The sequence below is a fragment of the Petromyzon marinus genome, chromosome 11 (assembly GCF_048934315.1).
Source record: "Petromyzon marinus isolate PM22_M1 ecotype Great Lakes invasive population chromosome 11, UKy_Petmar_22M1.pri1.0, whole genome shotgun sequence".
Lineage (NCBI taxonomy): Eukaryota > Metazoa > Chordata > Hyperoartia > Petromyzontiformes > Petromyzontidae > Petromyzon > Petromyzon marinus.
In genome coordinates this window covers 22,398,658-22,418,024 of record NC_133677.1, presented here as the reverse complement: position 1 = coordinate 22,418,024, position 19,367 = coordinate 22,398,658, and positions in this window count along the sequence as shown.

The following is a 19,367-nucleotide window of genomic DNA, read 5'->3' as shown; positions in this document are numbered from 1 at the left end:
AAGATAGCGGCGTTAAGATAAATGACATGAAATCCAATTTTCCTGAATGCTTTGGCCTAGTTCCACATCAACAAACTGCTTCACCAGTCAGTGAGAATAAACCATACGCTGCTCTCGATCCTATTACGAGCATGAAAGTGTTGATGGCCTTGCAGCAGAAGAAGAAGGAAAAGCGACGTAGACCTAAGTCCATTAAAAGAAAGAAGACCACCACCAGCGTCACCAATTGCAGCAGTAGCAACAGCCAGAATTCGGACATCAAGAGGATGGACTGCACGGAAGCAGGAGGCTGCGTGGAGCGGAACATCCCCAAGGTGGATGAACCCAACCTGGCACCTTTCGGTACGTCCGAGTAATGCACACACTACATTTCATTTGGATGTAATTCATAATTTCACAAATTAGTTAATGTACGCATATGTTGACCATATCTGTATGCCTGCGCTGAGGAGTCTAGAGATCTGATGTGGTGCTGCTCGGATGTTGGGTTAAACCATGAAACTCTGGGTTTCAGTCACCGAGCCATGATTAAACTGGCTTCTCATTGATGGTCTTATCCAGTTACCAAACACTTCTTCCAGCAAACACTTCTGATGTCGCGTGATGTGTAGGAAATTGCAATAACCTCCTAGTGGATAAAAAACGGTCACGAAGGGATGTCATGAGCAGTGCAATGATATCTCCTTCCACGAGCTGTTCCCTTACATGAGGTGGTTCACTGCTGTGTGAGAGTTGCACAGGGATACTTCATCTCATGACATGGAGCCAATAGCACCATTGGAAGGAAACTGAGAAAAATACATTGCTTGACAAATTCCAAAAATTATCTATTTCTTAACCGGGGTAAATTTTACTTAAACAAGTGGGTAAATTTAGGGAACATTTTTGAATGTATAGACCGAGTCATTTCCACGATGGGAATTTCCTCTTCATTGTACTCACACCTAACTTCCATGTGTATTTACTCGTTCTATTGCAGGTAATTATTGTGTAATTAATGAGCTGTAATAGAATAATCTGGCTCAACCACCTCAATGTTAATTATAGTTGTTGCTCTGCATCAACATCAACCACACGAAGAAGTGCAAAATGTTGGGGCTTCAAAATAAGCCCCAAAAATGTATTATGATATTTTTCAGGAAATCAGTATCTTGCTTTTCTACTATTTGTACGTATGTTGAACTTCTTTCGTACCATACGTAGCCAACCGTGCTAATCGGAGGTATTTGTTGCTGGCCATTTGGCATTTTGGGCCTTTGGGCCTGTGCTCAGCAACCGTGATTGATAAAACGTCCCATATACATAGTAATGCTATGGCATCCACTGCATGGTGATAAATAAATTATGTATTAGCGCGTGCGTGTGCTCAACGGTGGATGTCTTGTGTTCCAGAGGAAAAGCCCTTCCCGTGCAGTGACTGCTCGTACGGAGCGATGCAGAAGTCGAAGCTCAAGAGACACGTCCTGAGCGTTCACCACGTGCCCTTCGATAGCGCGCTGGACTCCGACTGCCCCAAGAAGAGAAGGCGTCTGGCTGGGTGCCGAGACCACGGCTCAACTCTGGATTTGGAGCGCGCACGATGCTCACGGAGAACTCCCTGATGATTTATTTCATCCTGAGGCTGAGGTACCACGTGTGGGGCGATGAACTCAAGGTTTTGTGCAGCGGACATTTCCATGATGAAATTTCGTCACGTTCACTGCTGCGAGGTTACATCTATTGCCGTATATTTTTAGTCAATTGCTGTATTTTATGGTATACAATATATTTAATAAATTGTCCTAATTTCATAACCCATCAGGTGCAGAAATCAGAGGCGGGGAGGGGGATTATTGAAATTATATAATTGATTAGTAATCATTTAATTAGTATGTTTCCTCTATAAGTAATCCTAAATGTGAGATGTCTTCTTCTTCCACGCGTTTGTTCCACTCACGTGGGGTCCGCCGTCCTTGCCACCTTCTCCACACCGCCCCGTCCCGCGCCATCTCTCCCTCCGCTCCTCGGGCCACCACGTTCGACCGCATCACCACATCGCCCCACGTCTTCTTCTTCTGCCTTCATCTCCTCATCTTACAATTACAATTACTTAATAATACGCTTCCAGGCCGCACTAAGCCTGTAGCTGTCAGAGAGGTTAAAATAATACAAATTTTCTCAGTTTCAATGGATTCTCGAATTAGTCTTGACCAGTAATAATGAGTTTTACACAACACTTCATCGTTATCAAAATACATTAAGTGTTCTTGTTGGCAAGCATGTACTGCAACTTCCGACAGTTATGTTTGAGAGTGTTTAATATTTATTTGGTGTTCCTTTAGTCTTACGCTAATGTTACGTCCCATCTGTCCAATGTAACATCTGCCACATAAGCCATTAATCCGATACACACCATCCGTTGACAACTTAGGCAATTCATCTTAAGTACAAGATACTATTTTTTGAATTTTGTGTACCGTGCCAAATCTTACTTAGATGTTTAGATTTTTGCTTTTCCAAAACTCGAGCTAATTTCTCAATTACTCCCACGATATATGGTATTTTAATTGTTTAATAACCTGATTCAGCAGTATTGCTGTTCGATCTTGGTTTAGCATTCATTGCTGTTAATTATTTGAGCATTTTCTTTGGTTCTTTCGGTAAAGTCACGTAGAATGAGAATAAAATAATAAATTGATAAAATATCAATTTATTATTTGATAAAATATCAATTTATTATTTTATTCTCATTCTACGTGACTTTACCGAAAGAACCAAAGAAGATGAATCATTGCAGTCACGAAAGCTTTAAATCGATATTTGAGCATTATTGTAGACATTCAATCGTAGCGTTTCTTTGACATGTTCAATCTCTCTCCCCAGACATTCACCATCTGACACTGTTTTAGCCAGATGTATGAGCATCTTGATGAGAGAGGTTTTCTGTACGGGGTGATGATGCGAATCTGCATTCAGATAGGCATCAGTATGCGTTCCCTTTTGGTAAACGCTGTGTGTGTTATTTTACCATTTAGGCCTCGTCCGATAAATCACCTCTCCCAAGGAAATAAGTATTTAGAGGCCACACGGGACCGGGGGGGGGGGGGGAGTTTATCGTTGTGTCTGTTGCTGAGAGCAGATAGCGCGCAATGGAGAGCTTGCTCAGAGCGGAGCTGGGCACGTACTCGGCGAGGACGCTGGGCGCTTCGGCCAGTGGAGGCTGCATCAGCACCGGGCAGAGCTACGGGACGGGGCGCGGACACGTGCTCACCAAGATCAACGCCAAGAGCGGGGCACCCTCCTCTACGCCTCCTCTACGCCTCCTCACCACCTCACCTCCTCTACCCTTCTCCTCGCCTCCTCTACGCCTCCTCACTACGCCACCTCACCACGCCACCTCACCTCCTCACCACACCACCTCACCTCCTCACGCCACCTCACCTCCTCACCACGCCACCTCACCTCCTCACCACGCCACCTCAACACCTCACCACCTCACCTCCTCTACCCTCATCTTCGCCTCCTCTACACCACCCTGCATTCTTGCCTCAACCTTCATTCATTCAGCCCTGTCATTAATGTATCACTTTTTTTTAGCTGCGACTACTAGCTAATTTGTCAGTTACTCCCACGATATATGGTATTTTAATTATTTAATAACCTGATTCAGCAGTATTACTGTTTGATCTTGGTTTAGCATTCACTGCTCTGTTAATTTGAGCATTATTGTAGACATTCAATCGTAGCGTTTCTTTGACATGTTTAATCTCTCTCCTCAGACTTTGACCATCTGACACTGTTTTAGCCAGATGTATGAGCATCTTGTTGAGAAAGGATTTCTGTTCGGGGTGATGATGCCAATCTGCATTCAGATAGGCATCAGTATGTGTTCCCTTTTGGTAAATGCTGTGTGTGTTACTTTACCATTTAGGCCTCGTCCGAGCAAAATATCCAGGAAAGGGAGTGTGTTATTCACCTCCATTTCCATGGTGAACTGGATGGCCGGTTTTTGTGAATTGAGATGATTTAGACATTCATTCATTAAGTGTATCCTTCCCATGTCGCCAGACAACCAAAGTGTCATCTACATATCTACACCAAAAAGTGGGTTTTAATGTACTTGAAGCAAGTGCTCTTGCAACCCGGGGGTTGAGGACCCCTGTGTTAGAGGCCACACGGGACGGGGGGGGTGGGGAAGTTTAACGTTGTGTTTGTCGCTGCGAGCAGACAGCGTGCAATGGAGAGCTTGCTCAGAGCGGAGCTGTGCACGGACTCGGCGAGGCCGCTGGGCGCTGCGGCCGGTGGAGGCTGCATCAGCACCGGGCAGAGCTACGAGACGGGGCGCGGACACGTGTTCACCAAGATCAACGCCAAGAGCGGGGCACCCTCCTCTACGCCTCCTCACCACCTCACCTCCTCTACCCTCCTCTTCGCCTCCTCTACACCACCTTGCATCCTGGCCTCAACCTTCATTCAGTCAGCCCTGTATCACTTTTTTTCGCTGCGACTACTAGCACCACCGTGGTGAATGTTGCAGTGAACTTCCCCTCGTTGATTCCCCCCTCCACCCACGTTAAGGGACTCGGTCTACCAGACACTTTGACCGCTTCGTCTCATCCACTCCGCGTTCAACCACCGCGCCTCACTGCAGTTCACAACAACGCACTCAACTAAACAACTCGGTCACCCACTCATCCAGTCACTAACCCAATCACCCTATCACACATTCATCCAGTCACTAACTCATCCAGTCACTAACTCAATCACCCTATCACACACTTATCTCGTCACTAATTCAATCACCCTATCACCCACTCATCCAGTTAACCACTCATCCAGTCACCCACTCATTCAGTCACCCACTCATCCAGTCACCCACTCATTCAGTCACCCACTCAATCACCCTATCACCCACTCATCAAATCAGCCACGCATCCAGTCACCCACTCATCCAGTCATCCACGCAATCACCCTATAACCCACTCACCCACTCATCTAGTCACCCACTCATTTAGTCACCCACTCAATCACCCACTCATCTAATCACCCACGCATTCAGTCACCCACGCATCCAGTCACCCACTCATCCGGTCACTGACTCAATCACCCTATCACACACTCCTCCACTCGTTTACTCAAACACTCACCCATTTACTCACCCACCCGCTCACCACCATGCAGGTCACCTCACTCTTCTTTTCATATTTATCAGTTTGCACTGCTCCACTCTGGAATCCACACCCGGTCTTCCTGTTTTCCCAAACTCTTGCAACAATAAACTTGATCAATTTAAGGAACGCGTTTCTTTGATCTTAATTATCTAATTACTCATTGGACAGTTATGTATTATTATTTTTTATTGTTACTGGCCGTTTGGCGTTTTGTATTGTGTGGGGTTTGCATCGCTGTCAACCCCTCATCAGTGCCTACCTTATTACAGAATAATTCAGACCTTGTTGGTCACCCCGTGCCCCTTATAAGTCCCATGACAAGGGAGAAACACACAAATAAACTTAATAAAATGTTGCCCGTATTGAAACGGCCGTCTGCCGTATGGACCTGACAACTCACTCCCCCCCAACAGAATACGGGTAAACCGTGTGGGTTGGCGGCTATGGGTTTTGTTGTGTTTGCGAGTCCAAGTTATAGGACTGCACCCTGGGTTGTGCGTGGTTCTCATTGGTGGGAGATTCCCTTCGCTGTGTTGCACGCCAGTGGCTGGGGGCTGCCTGGGGCTAGTGACGTGTAAGCCGGTCCCAATGTGCACCGGCAAACATTTACCGCCAGGTGGCCCCAGTGTTTATTGCCCGTCTCCACGTGGATACCTGAAACCCATGTCAATCCACTGCTGGATGAGTCCCGCAATGAAGATACAATCAGTACATCCACTTAGCTTTTGGACTCCACCTGTTCCATTGGCGGCCGAATGCGAATCTAAATGTGCATACGTTAGAGACTGGTTAATGCGCATAGAAATCAAACCAATTGACCTACGACATTTGCCCCGTCAACTTTTGTAGAATTTTAGATGTGCATTACAGCTACTTTAGCCGGATGGTTGTGGTGGCTATGTATGCCTGTAATCCACGACTACGTGGAGGTGAGGGTTGGTGGATTACAAAAATGTTGCGACAACTTCCACCCCTTGGTCGTCAAGGAGGTAGAGAAGGCGGTGTCGAATAATGTGGACTCTGCCTGTTCCATCTGTAGATTTGTGATAGAGCATTTGATTGGATTTCTCCAGGTGCTCCGATTTCCTCCCACATGTAAACACTCATTAATCTTGATTTGAAGCTGTCGTGACTGCAGGAATCCTTACTCTTTGGTTCTTTCGGTAAAGTCACGTAAGTAGAAAAAATAATAATGGATCACGATGTTTCGATCGCCACACAAGCAATCTCACTGAGTCTCAAGACTCTTGTTCAGGAGAGGCCTGCCAACTATTCGCAGGAGTAATTTGGATGTTTGGCTAGTACCAGTTACATTGCATGTTGTTGTTTTGCTGTGGGAGTAAACCCATACAGAGAAAGGGACCAGAATGAGGAAAGCGAAGCCAGGCAGTCCATCAGAAGATGTCATGCACGGGCGTGACCACTGCACCACCCTGCCGCCCCAACAAATGTAATTTAAATAATGTACAATACTGGCAAATAAACCCTATTAGTATCAACTGAATTTCTGGACAATGTGGCACGTGTATAGCTGCATCGGTGTTTCTCAAAGTCGTGTTAAAATTGCTTATTAAAAATAATATAAAGAACAGGTTTGCCACCTCTGGTTTCAGTTTAACACGTAGGCTTTCGCGACCAATATTATTCATAATAAAGGTTTTTTGGGTTAGATCGCGTTTATTTATAAATGTGTCGTAACCCTCCACCACCCGACACGGCCAATCAGCAAAGATAAGTGTCACGTTGACAAAAGACAAATAATTCACTACTTCAGCCCACCGGTGTGTTGAAGAGTTAATCCACATTTACAGTTTGAGTACGACGTTTCGCTGGTAAATACTTCCAGCATCATCGGGCAATTCGCCAGAATGGTAAAGCCCTCGCTTGCTCCCGGTTTTATATAGAGCAGAAGAGTGACGTCATCACTTAACTCATCAGGTGCAGTGATTAGAGGCGGAGGGGGGGGGGGTAATGTAATTATATAATCGATTAGTAATCAGTCATTGGTTATGATTAGTAATGAGTTGTAGATTAGTAATTCTTTAAATCAAAATGTAATGTGTATTATTTAATAATACGCTTCCAGGCCGCACTGAGCCGGTAGCTGTCAGAGCGATTAAAGTTATTCTTGTTCCTCTCAATTTCAATGGATTCTCTAATTAGTCTTTGCCAGTAATAATTAGTTTTACACACCACTGCAACATTGTCAAAATCAATTGAGTGTCCTTGTTGACAAGCATGTTCTGCCACTGCCGACAGTTGTGTTTGAGATAATTTAATATTTCTCTGATGTTCTTTTAGTCTTACGCTGATGTTACGTCCCGTCTGCCCAATGTAGCAGCTGCCACATGAACAATTAATCCGATATACACCTTCTGTTGATAGTTTAGGTAATGCGTCTTTAGTGCAAGATACTAGTTTTTGAATTTTGTGTACTGTACCAAATCTTACTGTAACGTTTTGCTTTTGCAAAACGCGGGCTAATTTGTCAGTTACTCCTGAGATATATGGAATTTTTTTATTGTTTTAACAATCTGGTCGCTTTCAGTAGTATTGCTTTGCGATCGTGATTTGGCATTCAGTGCTCTGTTAATTTGAGCATTATTGTAGCCATTCTGTCGTAGTGCGTCTTTAACGTGTTTAATCTCTCTCACTAGACTCTCACCATCTGACACTGTTTTCGCCCGATGCACGAGCGTCTTAATAAGAGAGGATTTTTGAGCTGGATGATGATGTGATTCTGCATTCAGATAGGCATCAGTGTGCGTTTGCTTTCTGTAAACGCTGTGTGTTATTTTACCGTTTAGGCCATGTCCAAGCAAAATATCTAGGAATGGGAGTGTATTATTCACCTCCATTTCCATGGTGAACTGGATGGCCGGGTTTTGTGCATTGAGATGATTTAGAAAATCATTAAGTGTATCTTTACCATGTGGCCAGACAACCAAAGTGTCATCCACATACCTAAACCAAAAGGATGGTTTTAATGTGCTCGAGGCAAGTGCTCTTATTTCAAAGTTTTCCATGTACAAATTTGCTATAGCAGGGGATAAAGGAGAACCCATTGCTGCTCCTTCCTTTTGTTTAAAGAAATCCCCTCTCCATAAGAAGTAAGTGTTATTTAAGCAATGGCCAGCAAGTTTCGGAATATCTTTTTGTAAACCGGTATTCTTTACTAGTGTATCAAGTAATTTAAGCGATTCGTCCACTGGAACCTTAGTGAATAGAGAAATCACATCAAAGCTTACCAGAATATCATCAGGAGTAAGTTTAATATCTTTAATCACATTCACAAGATGTTCTGAATTTTTTATGAATGAAGATGTCTTACCGATGTAGGGCTGTATTTGTTTGGTTATATATTTTGCTAATTGATATGTGGCAGAGCCAATTGTACTGACTATGGGTCGTAATGGGATGCCGATTTTATGAATCTTTGGTAGCCCATAGAGTCTAGGTGGTTTTGAGGCCCTTGGCTTAATTAGGTATTGCTCATTTTTAGGGATTAATGAATTTGCAATTATTGCAGTGGTCTTACGTTCTAAAGTATTAGTTGGATCTCGTTTAATTTTAATGTAGGTACTTTCCTCTAGTAAATTTCTAATTTTATTATCATAATCGGCTCGTGACATCAGTACAGTAGTGCGGCCTTTATCAGCTGCTAGGATTTGGATATCCTTATTTACACGCAGCTCTCTTAAGGCTTTTGCCTCGTTAGAGCTAATATTTACTTTTGGAACTTTTCTATTCTCAATTATTTTAGCAACCTCATGTCTAGTCATCTCTGCCTCATTATGTGGAAGGAGTCTAACTGCTGATTCTACCTCAGCAATTATCTCATCCACTGGAATTGTGCGTGGGGTAACGGCAAAGTTAAGGCCTTTAGAAAGGATAGAGACCATGTCACCGGTTAATACAGTGTTGGTCAAGTTCAGTACAGTTTTGTTTTTACGTTTTTGGTTTTCAGTAGGGATTTGTTTATTATGTAGTCTAGAAAATTTATTAATTTGGTTAGTTTTTGTTAGTTTAAACACATTATCAGCCGATTGTTGTGTTATGTTATCGATTATATTCCAATAATGCATAGATACACTATTGCTTATATCTAAGTGTAACTGCTTTAGCGATTCCGAAATGTAAGATAATTCACTCCTATTGTGCTGTATTCTCTCTATTAATAATAATTCGCTAGCTTTGTGTAGTATTTGGTTAGCTTTAGAAGACTTTATGTGATGTGTTATTTTAACTGCGTTTGGTATTACCTTTGAATCTCTGCACCTTTTGAGGAACGCCAGTGAAGATATCAATTTCATCCGCTTAATGCGAAGCTTCTCCAATTTTCTGGTTTTAAGAAAAGTATCCTCCCCATAGAGGTTAGTCAGTTTAACACGTAGGCTTTCGCGACCAATATTATTCATAATAAAGGTTTTTTTGGGTTAGATCGCGTTTATTTATAAATGTGTCGTAACCCTCCACCACCCGACACGGCCAATCAGCAAAGATAAGTGTCACGTTGACAAAAGACAAATAATTCACTACTTCAGCCCACCGGTGTGTTGAAGAGTTAATCCACATTTACAGTTTGAGTACGACGTTTCGCTGGTAAATACTTCCAGCATCATCGGGCAATTCGCCAGAATGGTAAAGCCCTCGCTTGCTCCCGGTTTTATATAGAGCAGAAGAGTGACGTCATCACTTAACTCATCAGGTGCAGTGATTAGAGGCGGAGGGGGGGGGGTAATGTAATTATATAATCGATTAGTAATCAGTCATTGGTTATGATTAGTAATGAGTTGTAGATTAGTAATTCTTTAAATCAAAATGTAATGTGTATTATTTAATAATACGCTTCCAGGCCGCACTGAGCCGGTAGCTGTCAGAGCGATTAAAGTTATTCTTGTTCCTCTCAATTTCAATGGATTCTCTAATTAGTCTTTGCCAGTAATAATTAGTTTTACACACCACTGCAACATTGTCAAAATCAATTGAGTGTCCTTGTTGACAAGCATGTTCTGCCACTGCCGACAGTTGTGTTTGAGATAATTTAATATTTCTCTGATGTTCTTTTAGTCTTACGCTGATGTTACGTCCCGTCTGCCCAATGTAGCAGCTGCCACATGAACAATTAATCCGATATACACCTTCTGTTGATAGTTTAGGTAATGCGTCTTTAGTGCAAGATACTAGTTTTTGAATTTTGTGTACTGTACCAAATCTTACTGTAATGTTTTGCTTTTGCAAAACGCGGGCTAATTTGTCAGTTACTCCTGAGATATATGGAATTTTTATTGTTTTAACAATCTGGTCGCTTTCAGTAGTATTGCTTTGCGATCGTGATTTGGCATTCAGTGCTCTGTTAATTTGAGCATTATTGTAGCCATTCTGTCGTAGTGCGTCTTTAACGTGTTTAATCTCTCTCACTAGACTCTCACCATCTGACACTGTTTTCGCCCGATGCACGAGCGTCTTAATAAGAGAGGATTTTTGAGCTGGATGATGATGTGATTCTGCATTCAGATAGGCATCAGTGTGCGTTTGCTTTCTGTAAACGCTGTGTGTTATTTTACCGTTTAGGCCATGTCCAAGCAAAATATCTAGGAATGGGAGTGTATTATTCACCTCCATTTCCATGGTGAACTGGATGGCCGGGTTTTGTGCATTGAGATGATTTAGAAAATCATTAAGTGTATCTTTACCATGTGGCCAGACAACCAAAGTGTCATCCACATACCTAAACCAAAAGGATGGTTTTAATGTGCTCGAGGCAAGTGCTCTTATTTCAAAGTTTTCCATGTACAAATTTGCTATAGCAGGGGATAAAGGAGAACCCATTGCTGCTCCTTCCTTTTGTTTAAAGAAATCCCCTCTCCATAAGAAGTAAGTGTTATTTAAGCAATGGCCAGCAAGTTTCGGAATATCTTTTTGTAAACCGGTATTCTTTACTAGTGTATCAAGTAATTTAAGCGATTCGTCCACTGGAACCTTAGTGAATAGAGAAATCACATCAAAGCTTACCAGAATATCATCAGGAGTAAGTTTAATATCTTTAATCACATTCACAAGATGTTCTGAATTTTTTATGAATGAAGATGTCTTACCGATGTAGGGCTGTATTTGTTTGGTTATATATTTTGCTAATTGATATGTGGCAGAGCCAATTGTACTGACTATGGGTCGTAATGGGATGCCGATTTTATGAATCTTTGGTAGCCCATAGAGTCTAGGTGGTTTTGAGGCCCTTGGCTTAATTAGGTATTGCTCATTTTTAGGGATTAATGAATTTGCAATTATTGCAGTGGTCTTACGTTCTAAAGTATTAGTTGGATCTCGTTTAATTTTAATGTAGGTACTTTCCTCTAGTAAATTTCTAATTTTATTATCATAATCGGCTCATGACATCAGTACAGTAGTGCGGCCTTTATCAGCTGCTAGGATTTGGATATCCTTATTTACACGCAGCTCTCTTAAGGCTTTTGCCTCGTTAGAGCTAATATTTACTTTTGGAACTTTTCTATTCTCAATTATTTTAGCAACCTCATGTCTAGTCATCTCTGCCTCATTATGTGGAAGGAGTCTAACTGCTGATTCTACCTCAGCAATTATCTCATCCACTGGAATTGTGCGTGGGGTAACGGCAAAGTTAAGGCCTTTAGAAAGGATAGAGACCATGTCACCGGTTAATACAGTGTTGGTCAAGTTCAGTACAGTTTTGTTTTTACGTTTTTGGTTTTCAGTAGGGATTTGTTTATTATGTAGTCTAGAAAATTTATTAATTTGGTTAGTTTTTGTTAGTTTAAACACATTATCAGCCGATTGTTGTGTTATGTTATCGATTATATTCCAATAATGCATAGATACACTATTGCTTATATCTAAGTGTAACTGCTTTAGCGATTCCGAAATGTAAGATAATTCACTCCTATTGTGCTGTATTCTCTCTATTAATAATAATTCGCTAGCTTTGTGTAGTATTTGGTTAGCTTTAGAAGACTTTATGTGATGTGTTATTTTAACTGCGTTTGGTATTACCTTTGAATCTCTGCACCTTTTGAGGAACGCCAGTGAAGATATCAATTTCATCCGCTTAATGCGAAGCTTCTCCAATTTTCTGGTTTTAAGAAAAGTATCCTCCCCATAGAGGTTAGTCAGTTTAACACGTAGGCTTTCGCGACCAATATTATTCATAATAAAGGTTTTTTTGGGTTAGATCGCGTTTATTTATAAATGTGTCGTAACCCTCCACCACCCGACACGGCCAATCAGCAAAGATAAGTGTCACGTTGACAAAAGACAAATAATTCACTACTTCAGCCCACCGGTGTGTTGAAGAGTTAATCCACATTTACAGTTTGAGTACGACGTTTCGCTGGTAAATACTTCCAGCATCATCGGGCAATTCGCCAGAATGGTAAAGCCCTCGCTTGCTCCCGGTTTTATATAGAGCAGAAGAGTGACGTCATCACTTAACTCATCAGGTGCAGTGATTAGAGGCGGAGGGGGGGGGGGTAATGTAATTATATAATCGATTAGTAATCAGTCATTGGTTATGATTAGTAATGAGTTGTAGATTAGTAATTCTTTAAATCAAAATGTAATGTGTATTATTTAATAATACGCTTCCAGGCCGCACTGAGCCGGTAGCTGTCAGAGCGATTAAAGTTATTCTTGTTCCTCTCAATTTCAATGGATTCTCTAATTAGTCTTTGCCAGTAATAATTAGTTTTACACACCACTGCAACATTGTCAAAATCAATTGAGTGTCCTTGTTGACAAGCATGTTCTGCCACTGCCGACAGTTGTGTTTGAGATAATTTAATATTTCTCTGATGTTCTTTTAGTCTTACGCTGATGTTACGTCCCGTCTGCCCAATGTAGCAGCTGCCACATGAACAATTAATCCGATATACACCTTCTGTTGATAGTTTAGGTAATGCGTCTTTAGTGCAAGATACTAGTTTTTGAATTTTGTGTACTGTACCAAATCTTACTGTAATGTTTTGCTTTTGCAAAACGCGGGCTAATTTGTCAGTTACTCCTGAGATATATGGAATTTTTATTGTTTTAACAATCTGGTCGCTTTCAGTAGTATTGCTTTGCGATCGTGATTTGGCATTCAGTGCTCTGTTAATTTGAGCATTATTGTAGCCATTCTGTCGTAGTGCGTCTTTAACGTGTTTAATCTCTCTCACTAGACTCTCACCATCTGACACTGTTTTCGCCCGATGCACGAGCGTCTTAATAAGAGAGGATTTTTGAGCTGGATGATGATGTGATTCTGCATTCAGATAGGCATCAGTGTGCGTTTGCTTTCTGTAAACGCTGTGTGTTATTTTACCGTTTAGGCCATGTCCAAGCAAAATATCTAGGAATGGGAGTGTATTATTCACCTCCATTTCCATGGTGAACTGGATGGCCGGGTTTTGTGCATTGAGATGATTTAGAAAATCATTAAGTGTATCTTTACCATGTGGCCAGACAACCAAAGTGTCATCCACATACCTAAACCAAAAGGATGGTTTTAATGTGCTCGAGGCAAGTGCTCTTATTTCAAAGTTTTCCATGTACAAATTTGCTATAGCAGGGGATAAAGGAGAACCCATTGCTGCTCCTTCCTTTTGTTTAAAGAAATCCCCTCTCCATAAGAAGTAAGTGTTATTTAAGCAATGGCCAGCAAGTTTCGGAATATCTTTTTGTAAACCGGTATTCTTTACTAGTGTATCAAGTAATTTAAGCGATTCGTCCACTGGAACCTTAGTGAATAGAGAAATCACATCAAAGCTTACCAGAATATCATCAGGAGTAAGTTTAATATCTTTAATCACATTCACAAGATGTTCTGAATTTTTTATGAATGAAGATGTCTTACCGATGTAGGGCTGTATTTGTTTGGTTATATATTTTGCTAATTGATATGTGGCAGAGCCAATTGTACTGACTATGGGTCGTAATGGGATGCCGATTTTATGAATCTTTGGTAGCCCATAGAGTCTAGGTGGTTTTGAGGCCCTTGGCTTAATTAGGTATTGCTCATTTTTAGGGATTAATGAATTTGCAATTATTGCAGTGGTCTTACGTTCTAAAGTATTAGTTGGATCTCGTTTAATTTTAATGTAGGTACTTTCCTCTAGTAAATTTCTAATTTTATTATCATAATCGGCTCGTGACATCAGTACAGTAGTGCGGCCTTTATCAGCTGCTAGGATTTGGATATCCTTATTTACACGCAGCTCTCTTAAGGCTTTTGCCTCGTTAGAGCTAATATTTACTTTTGGAACTTTTCTATTCTCAATTATTTTAGCAACCTCATGTCTAGTCATCTCTGCCTCATTATGTGGAAGGAGTCTAACTGCTGATTCTACCTCAGCAATTATCTCATCCACTGGAATTGTGCGTGGGGTAACGGCAAAGTTAAGGCCTTTAGAAAGGATAGAGACCATGTCACCGGTTAATACAGTGTTGGTCAAGTTCAGTACAGTTTTGTTTTTACGTTTTTGGTTTTCAGTAGGGATTTGTTTATTATGTAGTCTAGAAAATTTATTAATTTGGTTAGTTTTTGTTAGTTTAAACACATTATCAGCCGATTGTTGTGTTATGTTATCGATTATATTCCAATAATGCATAGATACACTATTGCTTATATCTAAGTGTAACTGCTTTAGCGATTCCGAAATGTAAGATAATTCACTCCTATTGTGCTGTATTCTCTCTATTAATAATAATTCGCTAGCTTTGTGTAGTATTTGGTTAGCTTTAGAAGACTTTATGTGATGTGTTATTTTAACTGCGTTTGGTATTACCTTTGAATCTCTGCACCTTTTGAGGAACGCCAGTGAAGATATCAATTTCATCCGCTTAATGCGAAGCTTCTCCAATTTTCTGGTTTTAAGAAAAGTATCCTCCCCATAGAGGTTAGTCAGTTTAACACGTAGGCTTTCGCGACCAATATTATTCATAATAAAGGTTTTTTGGGTTAGATCGCGTTTATTTATAAATGTGTCGTAACCCTCCACCACCCGACACGGCCAATCAGCAAAGATAAGTGTCACGTTGACAAAAGACAAATAATTCACTACTTCAGCCCACCGGTGTGTTGAAGAGTTAATCCACATTTACAGTTTGAGTACGACGTTTCGCTGGTAAATACTTCCAGCATCATCGGGCAATTCGCCAGAATGGTAAAGCCCTCGCTTGCTCCCGGTTTTATATAGAGCAGAAGAGTGACGTCATCACTTAACTCATCAGGTGCAGTGATTAGAGGCGGAGGGGGGGGGGGTAATGTAATTATATAATCGATTAGTAATCAGTCATTGGTTATGATTAGTAATGAGTTGTAGATTAGTAATTCTTTAAATCAAAATGTAATGTGTATTATTTAATAATACGCTTCCAGGCCGCACTGAGCCGGTAGCTGTCAGAGCGATTAAAGTTATTCTTGTTCCTCTCAATTTCAATGGATTCTCTAATTAGTCTTTGCCAGTAATAATTAGTTTTACACACCACTGCAACATTGTCAAAATCAATTGAGTGTCCTTGTTGACAAGCATGTTCTGCCACTGCCGACAGTTGTGTTTGAGATAATTTAATATTTCTCTGATGTTCTTTTAGTCTTACGCTGATGTTACGTCCCGTCTGCCCAATGTAGCAGCTGCCACATGAACAATTAATCCGATATACACCTTCTGTTGATAGTTTAGGTAATGCGTCTTTAGTGCAAGATACTAGTTTTTGAATTTTGTGTACTGTACCAAATCTTACTGTAATGTTTTGCTTTTGCAAAACGCGGGCTAATTTGTCAGTTACTCCTGAGATATATGGAATTTTTATTGTTTTAACAATCTGGTCGCTTTCAGTAGTATTGCTTTGCGATCGTGATTTGGCATTCAGTGCTCTGTTAATTTGAGCATTATTGTAGCCATTCTGTCGTAGTGCGTCTTTAACGTGTTTAATCTCTCTCATTAGACTCTCACCATCTGACACTGTTTTCGCCCGATGCACGAGCGTCTTAATAAGAGAGGATTTTTGAGCTGGATGATGATGTGATTCTGCATTCAGATAGGCATCAGTGTGCGTTTGCTTTCTGTAAACGCTGTGTGTTATTTTACCGTTTAGGCCATGTCCAAGCAAAATATCTAGGAATGGGAGTGTATTATTCACCTCCATTTCCATGGTGAACTGGATGGCCGGGTTTTGTGCATTGAGATGATTTAGAAAATCATTAAGTGTATCTTTACCATGTGGCCAGACAACCAAAGTGTCATCCACATACCTAAACCAAAAGGATGGTTTTAATGTGCTCGAGGCAAGTGCTCTTATTTCAAAGTTTTCCATGTACAAATTTGCTATAGCAGGGGATAAAGGAGAACCCATTGCTGCTCCTTCCTTTTGTTTAAAGAAATCCCCTCTCCATAAGAAGTAAGTGTTATTTAAGCAATGGCCAGCAAGTTTCGGAATATCTTTCTAAAGGCCTTAACTTTGCCGTTACCCCACGCACAATTCCAGTGGATGAGATAATTGCTGAGGTAGAATCAGCAGTTAGACTCCTTCCACATAATGAGGCAGAGATGACTAGACATGAGGTTGCTAAAATAATTGAGAATAGAAAAGTTCCAAAAGTAAATATTAGCTCTAACGAGGCAAAAGCCTTAAGAGAGCTGCGTGTAAATAAGGATATCCAAATCCTAGCAGCTGATAAAGGCCGCACTACTGTACTGATGTCACGAGCCGATTATGATAATAAAATTAGAAATTTACTAGAGGAAAGTACCTACATTAAAATTAAACGAGATCCAACTAATACTTTAGAACGTAAGACCACTGCAATAATTGCAAATTCATTAATCCCTAAAAATGAGCAATACCTAATTAAGCCAAGGGCCTCAAAACCACCTAGACTCTATGGGCTACCAAAGATTCATAAAATCGGCATCCCATTACGACCCATAGTCAGTACAATTGGCTCTGCCACATATCAATTAGCAAAATATATAACCAAACAAATACAGCCCTACATCGGTAAGACATCTTCATTCATAAAAAATTCAGAACATCTTGTGAATGTGATTAAAGATATTAAACTTACTCCTGATGATATTCTGGTAAGCTTTGATGTGATTTCTCTATTCACTAAGGTTCCAGTGGACGAATCGCTTAAATTACTTGATACACTAGTAAAGAATACCGGTTTACAAAAAGATATTCCGAAACTTGCTGGCCATTGCTTAAATAACACTTACTTCTTATGGAGAGGGGATTTCTTTAAACAAAAGGAAGGAGCAGCAATGGGTTCTCCTTTATCCCCTGCTATAGCAAATTTGTACATGGAAAACTTTGAAATAAGAGCACTTGCCTCGAGCACATTAAAACCATCCTTTTGGTTTAGGTATGTGGATGACACTTTGGTTGTCTGGCCACATGGTAAAGATACACTTAATGATTTTCTAAATCATCTCAATGCACAAAACCCGGCCATCCAGTTCACCATGGAAATGGAGGTGAATAATACACTCCCATTCCTAGATATTTTGCTTGGACATGGCCTAAACGGTAAAATAACACACAGCGTTTACAGAAAGCAAACGCACACTGATGCCTATCTGAATGCAGAATCACATCATCATCCAGCTCAAAAATCCTCTCTTATTAAGACGCTCGTGCATCGGGCGAAAACAGTGTCAGATGGTGAGAGTCTAGTGAGAGAGATTAAACACGTTAAAGACGCACTACGACAGAATGGCTACAATAATGCTCAAATTAACAGAGCACTGAATGCCAAATCACGATCGCAAAGCAATACTACTGAAAGCGACCAGATTGTTAAAACAATAAAAATTCCATATATCTCAGGAGTAACTGACAAATTAGCCCGCGTTTTGCAAAAGCAAAACATTACAGTAAGATTTGGTACAGTACACAAAATTCAAAAACTAGTATCTTGCACTAAAGACGCATTACCTAAACTATCAACAGAAGGTGTATATCGGATTAATTGTTCATGTGGCAGCTGCTACATTGGGCAGACGGGACGTAACATCAGCGTAAGACTAAAAGAACATCAGAGAAATATTAAATTATCTCAAACACAACTGTCGGCAGTGGCAGAACATGCTTGTCAACAAGGACACTCAATTGATTTTGACAATGTTGCAGTGGTGTGTAAAACTAATTATTACTGGCAAAGACTAATTAGAGAATCCATTGAAATTGAGAGGAACAAGAATAACTTTAATCGCTCTGACAGCTACCGGCTCAGTGCGGCCTGGAAGCGTATTATTAAATAATACACATTACATTTTGATTTAAAGAATTACTAATCTACAACTCATTACTAATCATAACCAATGACTGATTACTAATCGATTATATAATTACATTACCCCCCCCCCCTCCGCCTCTAATCACTGCACCTGATGAGTTAAGTGATGACGTCACTCTTCTGCTCTATATAAAACCGGGAGCAAGCGAGGGCTTTACCATTCTGGCGAATTGCCCGATGATGCTGGAAGTATTTACCAGCGAAACGTCGTACTCAAACTGTAAATGTGGATTAACTCTTCAACACACCGGTGGGCTGAAGTAGTGAATTATTTGTCTTTTGTCAACGTGACACTTATCTTTGCTGATTGGCCGTGTCGGGTGGTGGAGGGTTACGACACATTTATAAATAAACGCGATCTAACCCAAAAAACCTTTATTATGAATAATATTGGTCGCGAAAGCCTACGTGTTAAACTGACTAACCTCTATGGGGAGGATACTTTTCTTAAAACCAGAAAATTGGAGAAGCTTCGCATTAAGCGGATGAAATTGATATCTTCACTGGCGTTCCTCAAAAGGTGCAGAGATTCAAAGGTAATACCAAACGCAGTTAAAATAACACATCACATAAAGTCTTCTAAAGCTAACCAAATACTACACAAAGCTAGCGAATTATTATTAATAGAGAGAATACAGCACAATAGGAGTGAATTATCTTACATTTCGGAATCGCTAAAGCAGTTACACTTAGATATAAGCAATAGTGTATCTATGCATTATTGGAATATAATCGATAACATAACACAACAATCGGCTGATAATGTGTTTAAACTAACAAAAACTAACCAAATTAATAAATTTTCTAGACTACATAATAAACAAATCCCTACTGAAAACCAAAAACGTAAAAACAAAACTGTACTGAACTTGACCAACACTGTATTAACCGGTGACATGGTCTCT